The sequence below is a fragment of the Melitaea cinxia genome, chromosome 24 (assembly GCF_905220565.1).
Source record: "Melitaea cinxia chromosome 24, ilMelCinx1.1, whole genome shotgun sequence".
Classification (NCBI taxonomy): Eukaryota; Metazoa; Arthropoda; class Insecta; order Lepidoptera; family Nymphalidae; genus Melitaea; species Melitaea cinxia.
Window position 1 is genome coordinate 6,096,675 of NC_059417.1, and position 13,837 is coordinate 6,110,511.

The following is a 13,837-nucleotide window of genomic DNA, read 5'->3' on the forward strand; positions in this document are numbered from 1 at the left end:
TTATTAATATGATAAAGTGAATCCGCCGGCTCCGCTGATCTTCCGCATATTGCAAGCCTCGGCTAAATCTTACGAGATTGCATAATATTGTTCGAGGATTTCGTATTCTCTAGAGATTCGATCGAACATCGCTGAGATGTTTGCTATTGAATTCCGTTAAAACGTAAATATTTTATATTATTTTTAAACATCCAAATAATCTAAAGGAACAAATATAAAGTATAAATATTCGAAAAAGGATTTTTTTATATGTTAAAATAGCACTTTTGCAGTAAGTTACATTGTCGACATGGACCCAAAAATATAGACATTATTAATAATGATATATTATACATTAGATTAAACTTACAAAGAATAGTATAACAAATATAGAATTCGATTAAAACGATTTATAATGTCGAATAGTTTTTATAGTGATTTGCATTTATTTTGATGTTGATTAATTTATTATAGCTTATCATTGCATAAAAGCTTACATAAAAGCACTCTTTGGAGTGCATATGTAATAGAAATTGTTGAAAACTTTGCTGGTTTTTTTACTATGCATTTGTGTTAATGTATTTTATCATGTAAATCTGTTTGTTTCCCAAACATGAAATAAATAAATTAATTTATTAAATTAAATATTTATATGTAAAATATTTTAAAATGTATACGAATGTAGCAGATTCAAACAAAAATAATGACGACACGCTCAAAATTACCAATTAAAAAACATATTTATGATTCTGAAACGCACCATGTTCACTGCTACTAATAAATAAAATATTATTTAGACATTCAGTTACTCGAGGTTGTACTGAGCATAATACCACTGTGATATGATCAAAAACTATAAGGCCCGGTGAATACAGGCAAGCTTCACGTGGGAATCGAAGGCGACACAATTGTACGCTGATTGTATCGTTTGAGGTCCAGCTACCAGATTTACTGCTCACGATAAAACTGTTATTCAGCTCGTTAGCTTCGTTTCTGGGCACTGTTTCTCTTATTGTCGGTCTAATGTTATTAGGAAATGTTCATCATTACAGCCTATACAGTCCACTGCTGGACATAGGCCTCCACAAGTTTACGTCAAAAATAACGTGAACTCATGTGTTTTGCCCATAGTCACCACGCTGGGCAGGCGGGTTGGTGACCGCAGTACTGGCTTTGTCGCACCAAAGACGCTGCTGCCCGTCTTCGGCCTGTGTATTTCAAAGCCAGCAGTTGGATGGTTACCCCGCCATCGGTCATCATTAGGAAATGTTATCGGGTGACTAATTAGACTTAGACCACACGAACGGTTTCTGCGTCAACCTACTCTGTCACTTTCGTGTTTGTGTCACTTTAAAATATGTTGTCAAGAAATTTGTACATTTACAAAAACTTTAATATCATTAAAAAGAAACTACGCATAAAGCCTCTTTAAGGTAACGATTAAATAAAGCACAGTTAAAATATATCCCTCGATTATATCAGATCCAGCGTCGTGGTGTGCCGCTTCAAGTCCAAAGGAATTATATCAAAACATTGTTTGAGAAGCGAATCATTTTAATGAGCTAAAGGGAACTCGGGATAATTAAATCGGAAAAGAACGTCATAACGACACGGTTAATTATTTTAAATAGGTTCTTTTTTCCACATTACAATTACAACATTAAACAATAAAAGAAACGAAAAAATTGTAAGACTTAATAATCTTAATTTCTAGGAATCAACTCCAGCTATTTGTAAAATCTCCTGTTCTAGGAGAAACTTTAAATGAGTACTTTAAAGATCCTCTAGAAATAGCAAGCTAGTCTTTAAATAAGTTTACAATCTTATTATAAAATAAAATTACAATCTAATTTTTATTTTTTTGCAAAACGATAAATAGACGTACACATTTAATATACTTTTTTTAAGTTAACTTCTAATCTACAATCATATAAGATACAAATAATTAAAACGAGTTGCATTTATAATAAATAACAATCACTTCAGCCTATTGCAAGTCCACAGCTGGACATAAGCCTCTACAAGTTCGCGCCAAAAATGGCGTTAACTCATGTGTGTTGCCCATAGTCGCCATGCTAGGCAGGCGGGTTGGTGACCGCAGGGCTGATTTTTAATAAATAACAATATAATTTCATTTTTTTTTCTAATACGCCAGCTAAATTTCTACTATTTAAATATCAATATGAAAACCCTCATAATACATACATAAATTAAAATTTAAAATATCTAGTACAAACAAATTACAAATTTATTTCTCATAGTTATAGATTAGTATAAAATAATCCTTTTAGGAATTACTCAAGTATTACATCACATAATAAAGAATCATAAAAATTAAATTACAAAAGGGCTATAAAGAAAATACATTTCAGCACAGTCAACTTTGAAGAAAAGCATCTTAACAAGCTTTAGAGAATTCCGAAAGAGAATAATTAACAAAACTCGAAATACGATGGGACTAGCTACACAGATAAATAAAAAACCTGCTAACTCAGTATAAAATTGGAAATGAGTTCGAGTAATTCTCACCTATCTCTAGAATACCCATTAAGTGTCAACCACGGTCTGTTCAGAAATTTGTTTTCAATAAGCATAATTTTTTTTTCTTATTTGTACTTTTCTTTAAGGGGAATTTGGTATGGTAGGTATTGAAATAGACCTGTCTATACTATACTGTTCCTTTGTTAACCATATGTTTTGTTATCGATGTGAATGGAGCTAACGAGTTTTAAGGCGTATTTTGAAAACAAATACCACATTTTCGAGAATAACTTTCTATTTACGAAAAGTTTTAGAATTATGACAATGACACAAAATTACTTACTTCCGTCATTAATTAATGTTTGTCTGACATATATTATAAAAATATATTAATAAAACTAGCTGACCTGGCGAACTTCGTATCACCTTATTTTTTTAACCGACTTCCAAAAAAGGAGGAGGTTCTCAATTCGACTGTATTTTTTTTTTTTTTTTTTTTTTTTTTATGTATGTTACATCAGAACTTTTGCCCGTGTGGACCGATTTCGACAAATTTTGTTTTAATCGAAAGGTGGTGTGTGCCAATTGGTCCCATTTAAATTTATTTGAGATCTAACAACTACTTTTCGAGTTATATCTAATAATGTGTTTTTACTTGACGCTTTTTTCGTCGACCTACGTTGTATTATACCGCATAACTTTCTACTGGATATACCGATTTTGATAATTCTTTTTTTGTTGGAAAGGGGATATCCCTAGTTTGGAACTAGGATCTGATGATGGGATCCCAGAGGAATCGAGGGAAACTCTCGAAAATCCGTAATAACTTTTTACTGGGTGTACCGATTTTGATAATTTTTAATTTAATCGAAAGCTGATGTTTATCATGTGGTCACATATAAATGTTATCGAGATCTGATAACTACTTTTTGAGTAATCTTTAATAACGCGTAGTTGCTTGACTATTTTTTCGTCGATTACGTTGTATTACTTGTCCATGTAATTGAAGTCGGTTTTTTTTCGTTTGCGAGCAAACACAATTATTCTGAAATATAATAATAACATAATATATCAAAATAAAATATAGCCTATCTTTTAAGTTGGATCAAACTGCACACGGTGTGCAAATTTGACTAAAATCGGTTAAGTAGTTTAGGAGTCCATTGAGGACAAACATTGTGACACGAGATTTATATATATTAAGATTTTAAATTCTTTTACATTTATTTAATTAAAAATGAATTGCCAAAATACACCATACTGGATAATTCTTTTTTTTTTTTGTGTTCGTTGTTGTCAGGTAAATTTTGTACTTATTATAAGAAAATTTAAAAAAAAAATCACGAAAAGAAAAATGGCGGTCGAAAGTTCGCCGGGTCAGCTATATATACAATCACTACTGAAAATATTTATCTTAAGTTACAAGAATTCGATAAAAAAATATGCCAATGGCTTTAATATAACCCCGTCAGGTAAAATCTCAACCAACCCGACAGATACGGTTATCAGTAGTGCTATTCTGTAAGAACATTTTCGTGTCTCGACAGCGGAATCCGCGGTGAGATATCAAATTCGTATTCATTAAAACTCGACAGTCCCGTAGCGCCACACTTGTGAGTGCGGCGACGAGTCGAACCCTGTTGCGTGAGAACGGTGACATTTAATAGTATGAATTCGGTATTCTGTAAGGGGATTTACCGCTTCACACATCACAATTCGACATTTGATTCGACCCTTGACTTCATGCACATATTCTAAAATAAAGTCATAAGAAAAGAATATCGATAAAATAAACACAGCTCTAAATTGCCGCTCCTTCGATTCGACACTCACTTCACATCGCTTGTGCGTACGGAATGTTTACAGAATTCCAAACCAAGGTGAAGTGGGTTCGCTTTCGAAGTGAGCGCTGTCACTCAGGTGAAGCTCGATATCGAAATTGTTATTTACAGAATAGCCCTGCAGTACCGCTATAATCAAAACATTCGATTCGACGGATAATTATCGAATACCCAATTTTCTGGTTTATAATAAGCGAGTTTGTGCTTGGGTTGGTATTACGTTTTATGTAAGAATTTGCATCACAAGAAGTAACAATGTGCGTATAGTTATGATCCAGTTGCTTTGTGATTCTTATATTTATCACCACATACTTAATGCTGATCTTCAACTTTTCTTCAAAATTTCATTGATATAAAAATTCAATAATGACAAAATAATGACAAACTTTAAAAATGTATTTATTTATAACCAACTTTAAAAAAGGAGGAAATTTCTCAATTCGACCGTAAATATTTTTTTTTGTATGTTCGGGGACAGTTTCGTCGTTTATGAACCGATTTAGATAATTTTTTATTTGTTGGAAAGGATATCCCAACGGTGGCACCATGTTAAGGAAACCATTATCTGATGATGGAATCCCAGAGAAATCGAGGGAAACCCTCGAAAATCGTATTGACGACTAGAGCCTTTGTTATTTTTTTCGTCTACTTACGTTGTATTACTTGTCGATGTAATTGAAGTCGGTTTTTTTCGTTTGCATGCAAACACAATTATTAATTTTATACTAAGCAAATCTATTTTTTGTTTGCAACCCCTGGACGATGCGCAAAACGATCCCCACCCCGTGATCAAGTGCTCAATATCCGTGTCGATACCTTTTTTTAAACAGAGAAAGTGACCTCATCGTACTGAACATATAAGTAACACCGGATACCTAATTTTCGAATTAATATAAACCAGAACATAAAAATAACTTCACTTAACATCAGTACACATCAACATCCTCTATACGTATATTTAACACATAAATTAAAAAAAAAAACGCTCAAGCAACAACACGCGGTGAATATAAAATTAGTTTCTATAAAAAAGTATGATTAATCTTTGGAAAAAAAAACGCATCACTCGAGTCTATTTTTACACAATCATCTGCATGCGCCGACGCAACTGTTTACGATAGCGCTGCTACTAGTCGATAACATCGCATCACTTCGGTCAATAGCATTCTGTTCCCCACGAGTTTATTCATACTTAATTTTAGTAAGTACATTTAAAAAATACGTTGAACGATTTTGCAATTGAATCAAACTTACTATATACTAGCTGGCCTGGCGAACTTCGTAACGCCTTATTATTATTTTTTTTTTTTGTTATAAATATAATAATTATTTATATCGAAATAAAATATAGTCTATCTTTCAAATTGAATCAAACTGCACACGATGTACAAAATTTGATTAAAATCGGTTAGGTAGTTTAGAAGTCCATCGGGGACAAACAACGCGACGCGTAATTTCATTTGTCTTTATAATAAGCTTTGTGATTAATATAACCATTACTTGCTGATAATGTTCGTTAAACAAAACAAAATCTTCAGTTTTATAATATACAAGTATTATCATAAATTACGAAGTTAACTAAAAGATAAGAATAATATCTATTATCTACAATAAACATTACCTACCTACAAAGCTAAATAAAATTTCGCAGGATATGTAAAATTGTCACAAGAAAATTGAATAAAATCACTCATAAAATGATACGTAAGTGTTTGTAGGTGTACCTATATCGCTTTAGTAAGGCACGCTAACCCGTAAAATGCGTTGTAGTCGGGTTTTACGACCGCGGGAGAAAGTGGCAGTAATTGATTTCGCATATATATGTAATTAGCTTGCGAGATCAGGTGTGTTACGTTAAAAGGCGTCAATTGAGTAAGATTCTTGCGGTCCAAATGAGCTTTTGAATCAGTGAAAGGGTACTTGTATTAATCACAATTTTTATACTTTTTTTTTTAATTAAATAAATATAAAAGAAATCATAAAGCTATTCTCTAAAAAACTATTTTATCAAATCTTTCTCGTACATAACTCTAACTTGAAGTAACTTATGATCGTTCGCACAAAAAATGGTTAGCAGTTTCTGTATTCTGTTGTATTATCTGTATGTTTTTTTTTCTCAAAAGAGTAAATCCAAATAAAACAATTACTAAAGCAACTATATGGCTATATATATAGAGAAACTTCGCTAAATTAACGCGGAAAGCCTAACGTACAACTGTTCTGTCTAATCATGAATGATTCATCGAAACAATCGCTAATAACATTCGCCTACTCTACTGCTCTGTATGAAAACAGGTTAAGAATGTATTTAAATAATAAAGCGATTATAACTGCATATTATTTATAAGTACCTAACTGTAGTGAACAACCATATAGCTTCAAAGATATACAGTTAAAAATTACAAATAGTCCTCCAAATATTCCTTTTAATTTTTTCATTCTGAATTTTTTTAGTTAATAATGCACTGTAATTTAAAACAAACTGCTTAATAAGTATCTACTTTTTTCACAAAATAAAAACAAATTCACAGGCTTATCCGTTGAAATTAATACGTAACTTAAAAAAATCTGTAGAAAGAAGTCCTCCAAATATTTCCCTAGTTCTTTACCCTATACTCTCATTTAGCTAATTACACATTATCATCATTACTTAGTATAAAACAAAGTCGCTTCCAGCTATATGTATGCTTAGATCTTTGAAACTACGCAACGGATTTTGATGCGGTTTTCTTTGGTAAATAGAGTGATTCCAGAGGAAAGTTTATGTGTATAATACACGCATAATATAATACAGGAACACTGATAGTATTTGCAAACGTGCGAAGCCGGGGCGGGTCGCTAGTTTATTTTAACAATCTAGATGAACATTTAAACACTAAGCACTTACGAACCCGAAGGTCGTCGCCCCCCAGCAGGGGTTAAGATAGCAAACAAGATGCCATCAACTCATTTAAATTCAAATAGGACGATGTATAATGTATTAAGTATTTTTTATGATCCGTTAAAAATCGTCATAACATTACGTAAAATGTGTAATGTACTAATGTTCATAGCCTTTTGAAACCGCTGAGGAAGGAAGAGCGGAAATGATAAGCTGTCAATGTAGAACAATAACAATAAAATTTATTATATAAACAAATATGATACAACGAACTAAAAACACGAGAATATGAAAAATAAGCCCAAGTACAATATTTAGATTTGCTACATAGCTACATTTTTTTTTTTCGATAAACATACATATAAATAATACATATATAAATAATACATATATAAATAATATATATATAAATAATACATATATAAATAAATATATATATTTAGATAGCAAGTCTTTTTTCCAAAATGCTAAACGGGGTTTTATAATTCGAGATTGGCTCAAAGAATGTGTCTGTAATTTTTAGTTAAAGCAAAGTAAAAATAAAGACAAAATTCATACAAGTAGGATAACATTAACATAAAAACATTATATAAAGAGTATATAATAAATCCCAATATAAACAACTGTTGTAATATTAATGTAATACAAAATTACATCAAAATCCATAAATTCAGTTCAATCGTCGAGCTGTCAATGCAATTACATACGACTCTATTTTAAGAACATTTGACCCACTATGACCGTGTAACAAAATTAAGATACGGGTGCATGACACATGATTTTACAAAACGTGGGAATTACGTTTTAATACTTCGACACGTATTCGATCATCTTTCAAATATTACCAAGTTAAAAAATCATTAAAAAATTTGAAACGAAATATTCGATCGAAAAATAACTAGATAACAATTTATATAATAGTACTGTTATTATATTGTTCTCGACGTTATTATACGGTTCTGTTGATTCAATCAAGAGTAATGGTTGCTATGGTTACTTCGAGTTATAATACCTACGATATTATTTTTGGATTCAAATATTACGTTGAGAATAAGGTGGATGCTAATATATTCTGCGAAAACGTATTGATGTTTACGTATTTGTGCGGTCTCAACGTGGATAGGCCATTTGCTAAATCAGATAAAACACCCTAAATATATTCGTAAACGTAGGCTTGGTATTCATGTTCTTTTCAACAAAAGGCAATGTCGAATTGAGGACAAACGAAAATTGTGATTTTCACTTGGATTGGAAAATGAAATTAATTTATGATAATAATTCAAAAGAATTCGTCTTTCAAACATTTCTCTAATTCTTAATTTTATGTAATACTATTTTTAAAATATGTTAGTTTATATTAACTGTAAATCTTCATTCTCGTTTCCATCATTTTTCTAATAAACTTCACAATCTTTGATGACTTTAATAATCTCATCAGGGGTTTTTTATTTTTTTTATTAAAGATAATGATGGGACTGGCATGGAGTAATGTATAAAACTCCCTTAATAAGAAAAGGCTCAACATAAGACATAACCTAACATAATTAAATCAATAAAAAACCTAAGTCAATTTATTAAAATATACTAACAAAACGAATGTCTCGTCTCAAATGTACTTTTCTACATAATGTACATAAAAACAATCGACCAAAAAATCAAAAGAACAATTCATGATCTAGACCGTCAAACTGATTCCCGACTCGTACGTCATTTAGGTCAATTAGATGCTACTCGATATCGTCATATTCAGTCAAACCCTCGGACGGAATTCTTCGAAGTGTCAAGAACGAAGATCCTCCATCAAACAAGCAATTAACTAAGAATACAACTAAAGGACCAGACCAATCTCTATGATAAAGCTGACAACGAATTTTCGCCTTACACCCGATAACTATACTTCGTAATGAATTAAAATTAGCAGCAGATGTTTTTGAAGTTAATTGAAATGTTTCTCGTTAATCTTGTTATGATAACAAATTCAATGAATTTTTAAACGTCGATTACTTAATATGTTTACTTTAGATATCATCACTTTTAATTATTATTCAATTATTCTATGTGGATTAAAAAAAAACATTTTCATCAGTATCGCAATTCGTCCAGTCATTTAAATTACGATCCAAATCCTTCATCATTTAACAATACAACCTTCCGATATTTGTCGTTAAAAAAAAAAACTAAATTCATAATATCATACTTTTAATAAAGTTAAATTTATGTTCAACGAACAATTTAGAATACATAATTATATTAAATCAAAATAAAATACTAAAACAGTTACAAACTCTTAATAACTAGATATATATTTTCAGGCGTATTATCGGAATTGTGGAAACACAAGCCGTCATTGCGTTTACATTTAATTTAGATTCGCAAACAATACCTACACAAACGACAATGTAGTAATTCTTGCTTTCATCACATCAGGGTAAACGTTATAAGCCGTACAATTTACAAAAAAACACACTGCGACACATCATTTTATTCTATATTCCGTAAAAAATTCACACTCTCCGCGATAAACGTTTGCGTAAACCTACCGCAACGCGTCGCATGTTATCGAACAGAATGCTGCCATATTTCGACATGGTTGCGGTGACGCGAGCGTAAAAGCCGGCGACCGGCGCGGCACTGCGGGTACCGGCCGGCCGCGTGGAGCCCGACCGCAAAGAACTCATACGACGTAACTCCATACACATAAATGCGGACTACTTCTCTATAATCATCTAGCACAAGGTTCAATTTCCACAAAATATCATAGAGAACGCCAATCGATGCTCCTGAAACAGGACAACAGATCTTTCCGCCTCCGCTCCTATCCGCACGACCAGGCTGATACGAATTTTCGCAAATGCTTGCCGCTTTTGCATGTAAAACAAAAACGTAATTTTATAAACAAATTGCCGTATAAAAGACAACTCGACCTGGCTTCTCAAATTTCATTAGCTTTGACGCTAAATGTGAATTCTTGTGGGCGAAAACAAGTGCGATGTTCACAACAATTTATGTTTTTCTTACATTCGTGTTTTATACACTTAAAAATTAGTATGATTTCACTATAGGTTTATAAAAAGCAACGATATAACGGAATAAGTGCTAACTAATATTATGACATAGTACATACTGGTTTTATAATAAACTCTACATACCTAATCCGACTGTATTTTATATGCAAGAATTGTAATACAATGTATATATAATAAACGCATTTTTAAAAAGTGTGTATTTTATAGCATATTAATACATTGTTATAAAATAGCTTTAAGAGAAAGCGCTTCCCGTACATTTCTTTTTGTAAGAATAAAGCACAGCTTCCTTGGAGCCGTGCAGTATATAATAAATTAACAATTCATTGGAAATAATTATAGATTTATCTAGATCGGCAAACTAAGTATTATTTGCTCAATGTTAGTTTAAAAAAGATGAATCACGATTACAGCGACAATTGCTTAAAGCAGTTTGCCATAAAATACACTGAGTGGCTGTTCCTCAGAAGATGATAATAGCATAAACTCTTACTGCCTGCAGTCGGTAATTAGCAAACAATTCGAGGACCATTCACTCCGCAACCACTTGGCTAGCTAATTCACCGTGAGATCGCAAAGCGCTTTAATGAACGTCATATCTCCGCGCAACCCACCTAAATTGAAACCCGTTTTGTGATAAACCTCGAATTTATGGTGCTACTTAAATGCTTAAGTATTATAGCGATGGCAATTTTGTTTGATATTGAAAGAAACTTATAACTTTATTTGTAAGAACCAACACTTAAACTGAAATTGCTATAAAATACACAAACTTTTATATATTGTTAAAAATTATGTAACCTTATCCAGCGCAACTGATAAAAAATTATAACACTAAATTTGTCTGACCCTTACTTACTCTGGTGCGACATAAAATAACTAAATAATCTATACAGCATATGCGATTCAGACATAAAATAAGCGATTATCATGTCAAAAGGACACTAAAAACCAAAGAAAACGGTCCTGCATTTGCAAATATTGACAACTCGTTTCAAGATATCCAGCCGAGTATATTGGAATGGGGTGCGACCGGCGCGTTCCATGACAGCAGCCAATTGGAACGTGGATCATATGACATCGAACATGAGACGGCTTCAGTTACTGAGACTGTATTAAGGCAACACCTTATACTTGATTTCTACTAACAAGTGTCACTCCATACCTAAGTGTAAAAATATTACTTCAATAACATATTTTTTTCTAATATTTTACGAATTTAAACCTGATCCAATGGACTTAACCGAGAACAATGATTAAGTTTATTGGTCGGCGAGAGTCTTTTTATTACTTAGATAAACAGAAAGAATATTAGCTGTAGACTGTTTTATGAAAAACGTTTAAACGTTTTTCATAAAACAGTCTACAGCTATTCTACGTTTCTACTTTAAATACCATAAACCATTTTAGAGAAACACGCTCATATGTATATCATTACTCGTTGACCCCGCAAACGTTGTTTTTAATATTTCAAATATGTTATTAATTTTTTATATTTCACAAAAATCGGTCCAGCCCTTTCGGAGTATTGTAACGAACATTGTGACGCGAGAATTTTATATATGACTAACTGACCCCGCAAACCTTGTTTTGCCATATATGTTATTAACTCCTCAATCCCCCTCCTTATAACTAAGGGGTATGAAAAATGGATGTTGGCCGATTCTCAGACTTACCCGATATGAATTTTCATTCAAATCGGTCCAGCCGTTTTAGAGGAGTACGGTAATTAACATTGTGGACACGAGAATTTATTATATAAGTTTATAACCTATAAAAAGGACTAATTAATTCTCCCATAAGATGCAAAACTAACTAGTTATAACAGTCTACTTTCTCAATATACAGTTCAAATATTTGAGTAGAGCGCTCATGTTGCTTTATACAAGGATCGTGTGCTAAACGTGGCTCTGATTAAATATTTGCAAACATTTTGAAATTCAGATTTTTAGCAAGATTCGCCAAAAACTGATTGTTAAGTTTATAATAAGACTTCAACAGCTAAAATAACTTCCACCGATTAATTATTTTTGTGAACAGTGAATTCTTTGAGTTCTTCAGTACCAAACTTACGTACATTTGTCTTATGTTCGATGGGAAAGAAAAAGATTATGAGGCAGTCTACGTGTTTTAGTAGACAGTAAATTATTGATTTATTCGCAAACCACGCTGATACAGTATTGTGAAATAGTCATTAGGGTTTTAGGTTTGGGTATTTCCTTTCACATTCCTTCTTTGCCACTCGAAAAAAGGCCCAGAAGTGAGAAATGAGCAGATTTATTAAAAACAAAAATATATATTACAACCTAGTTCATATTTTCTTTATATTCATCACTTCTTGGTTGGCATAGTTGTAACGCTTATTTCAGCATCACGCTCGAAAACTTTTGAATATTTATGCAGGTTTTTGTTACAGCCGTTATTACAGCAATAACTTAATTTTTCAGTCAATTTATAACGTTACTTGCCATTACTAAATTGATAGCTGTTATGAAAAATAAATGGCTTTATTCCGTAACTACACGCTTTTGCTACAATGAGTAAAACGTTCCGCTTCACGGACTCTGCCGTGGGAATACGGAACAACTAGTTAACATTATTTATTACATTTGTATGTACATATTATGGCATCTGTTTTAAGATACATTTTTCTTTGAAGACCTTTTTTTTTCATCGATTAACTAAACTGCGCGCGATAAACTATCAGCTGTTACTATTGTTAAGTTACGTGGTCGATTTTTTAATATTGAATCAATCAAGAGGAAGTTTGGAGACTACTAACACGACATACAAAAAAACATAACCGTTATTTGATTCGTAATGAATTATAAGTGTATGTCATACATATACCAATAGACTCGAATATTGGTAATATTTGGTTATTATCTTTTTAGTAGGATTATGGTGTTCTATTAGAATGGACGTAAGATTTAATTTACTTTTGTCGTTTTTCTTATAAATATCTAATATCTGATAATCCTTCATGCTAGCTTATGTGATATTCTTGGTTACAAAACTTTAACACATTTTATCCAAAAGTTACAAAATTGTCCATCCCTCAGAACATCAGACTTACTGACCCGAAACTAAAAGCTCTCCAAGAACTTACTGATACTTGCCCTGATTTTGAATCTGTACGTAATCCTACTACTTAAGACCTTTACGACTTTTGAACAATCTTGCCTTATCATATATATTAATACGCTAAAGTTAAGATGTTTACCTCCTTTTTTAGAAAAAACCTCACAATTACTCCACGTAATAAATTATAGGTATATCATTTTATAGATAATTGCTTGCTCTACCGGCATGTACAACAAAAAAATGTATTTTGTAAATTATAACGGCGTTATAACGGCGTTATAACGGCTTTAATTTTGAAACAACGTCAACATGACTGACGGTCGGTAAATAAAAAGTTAGTCACAGAGATTCGTTTAACGGATCTCCCGCTAGATAGATGTCAGTTAATTACCTCCCACAATAAGATGAAGCATGTATACAATGCTGATTTGCTTTTCGCACTGAGAATGGTTCTGCAAGAAACGTGCGAACTGTTACGACCGTAGACTTTTATGTAGATTCTGAGTATACCGCTTACGGCAGCTAACTGTAATTGCTTTTAAAAA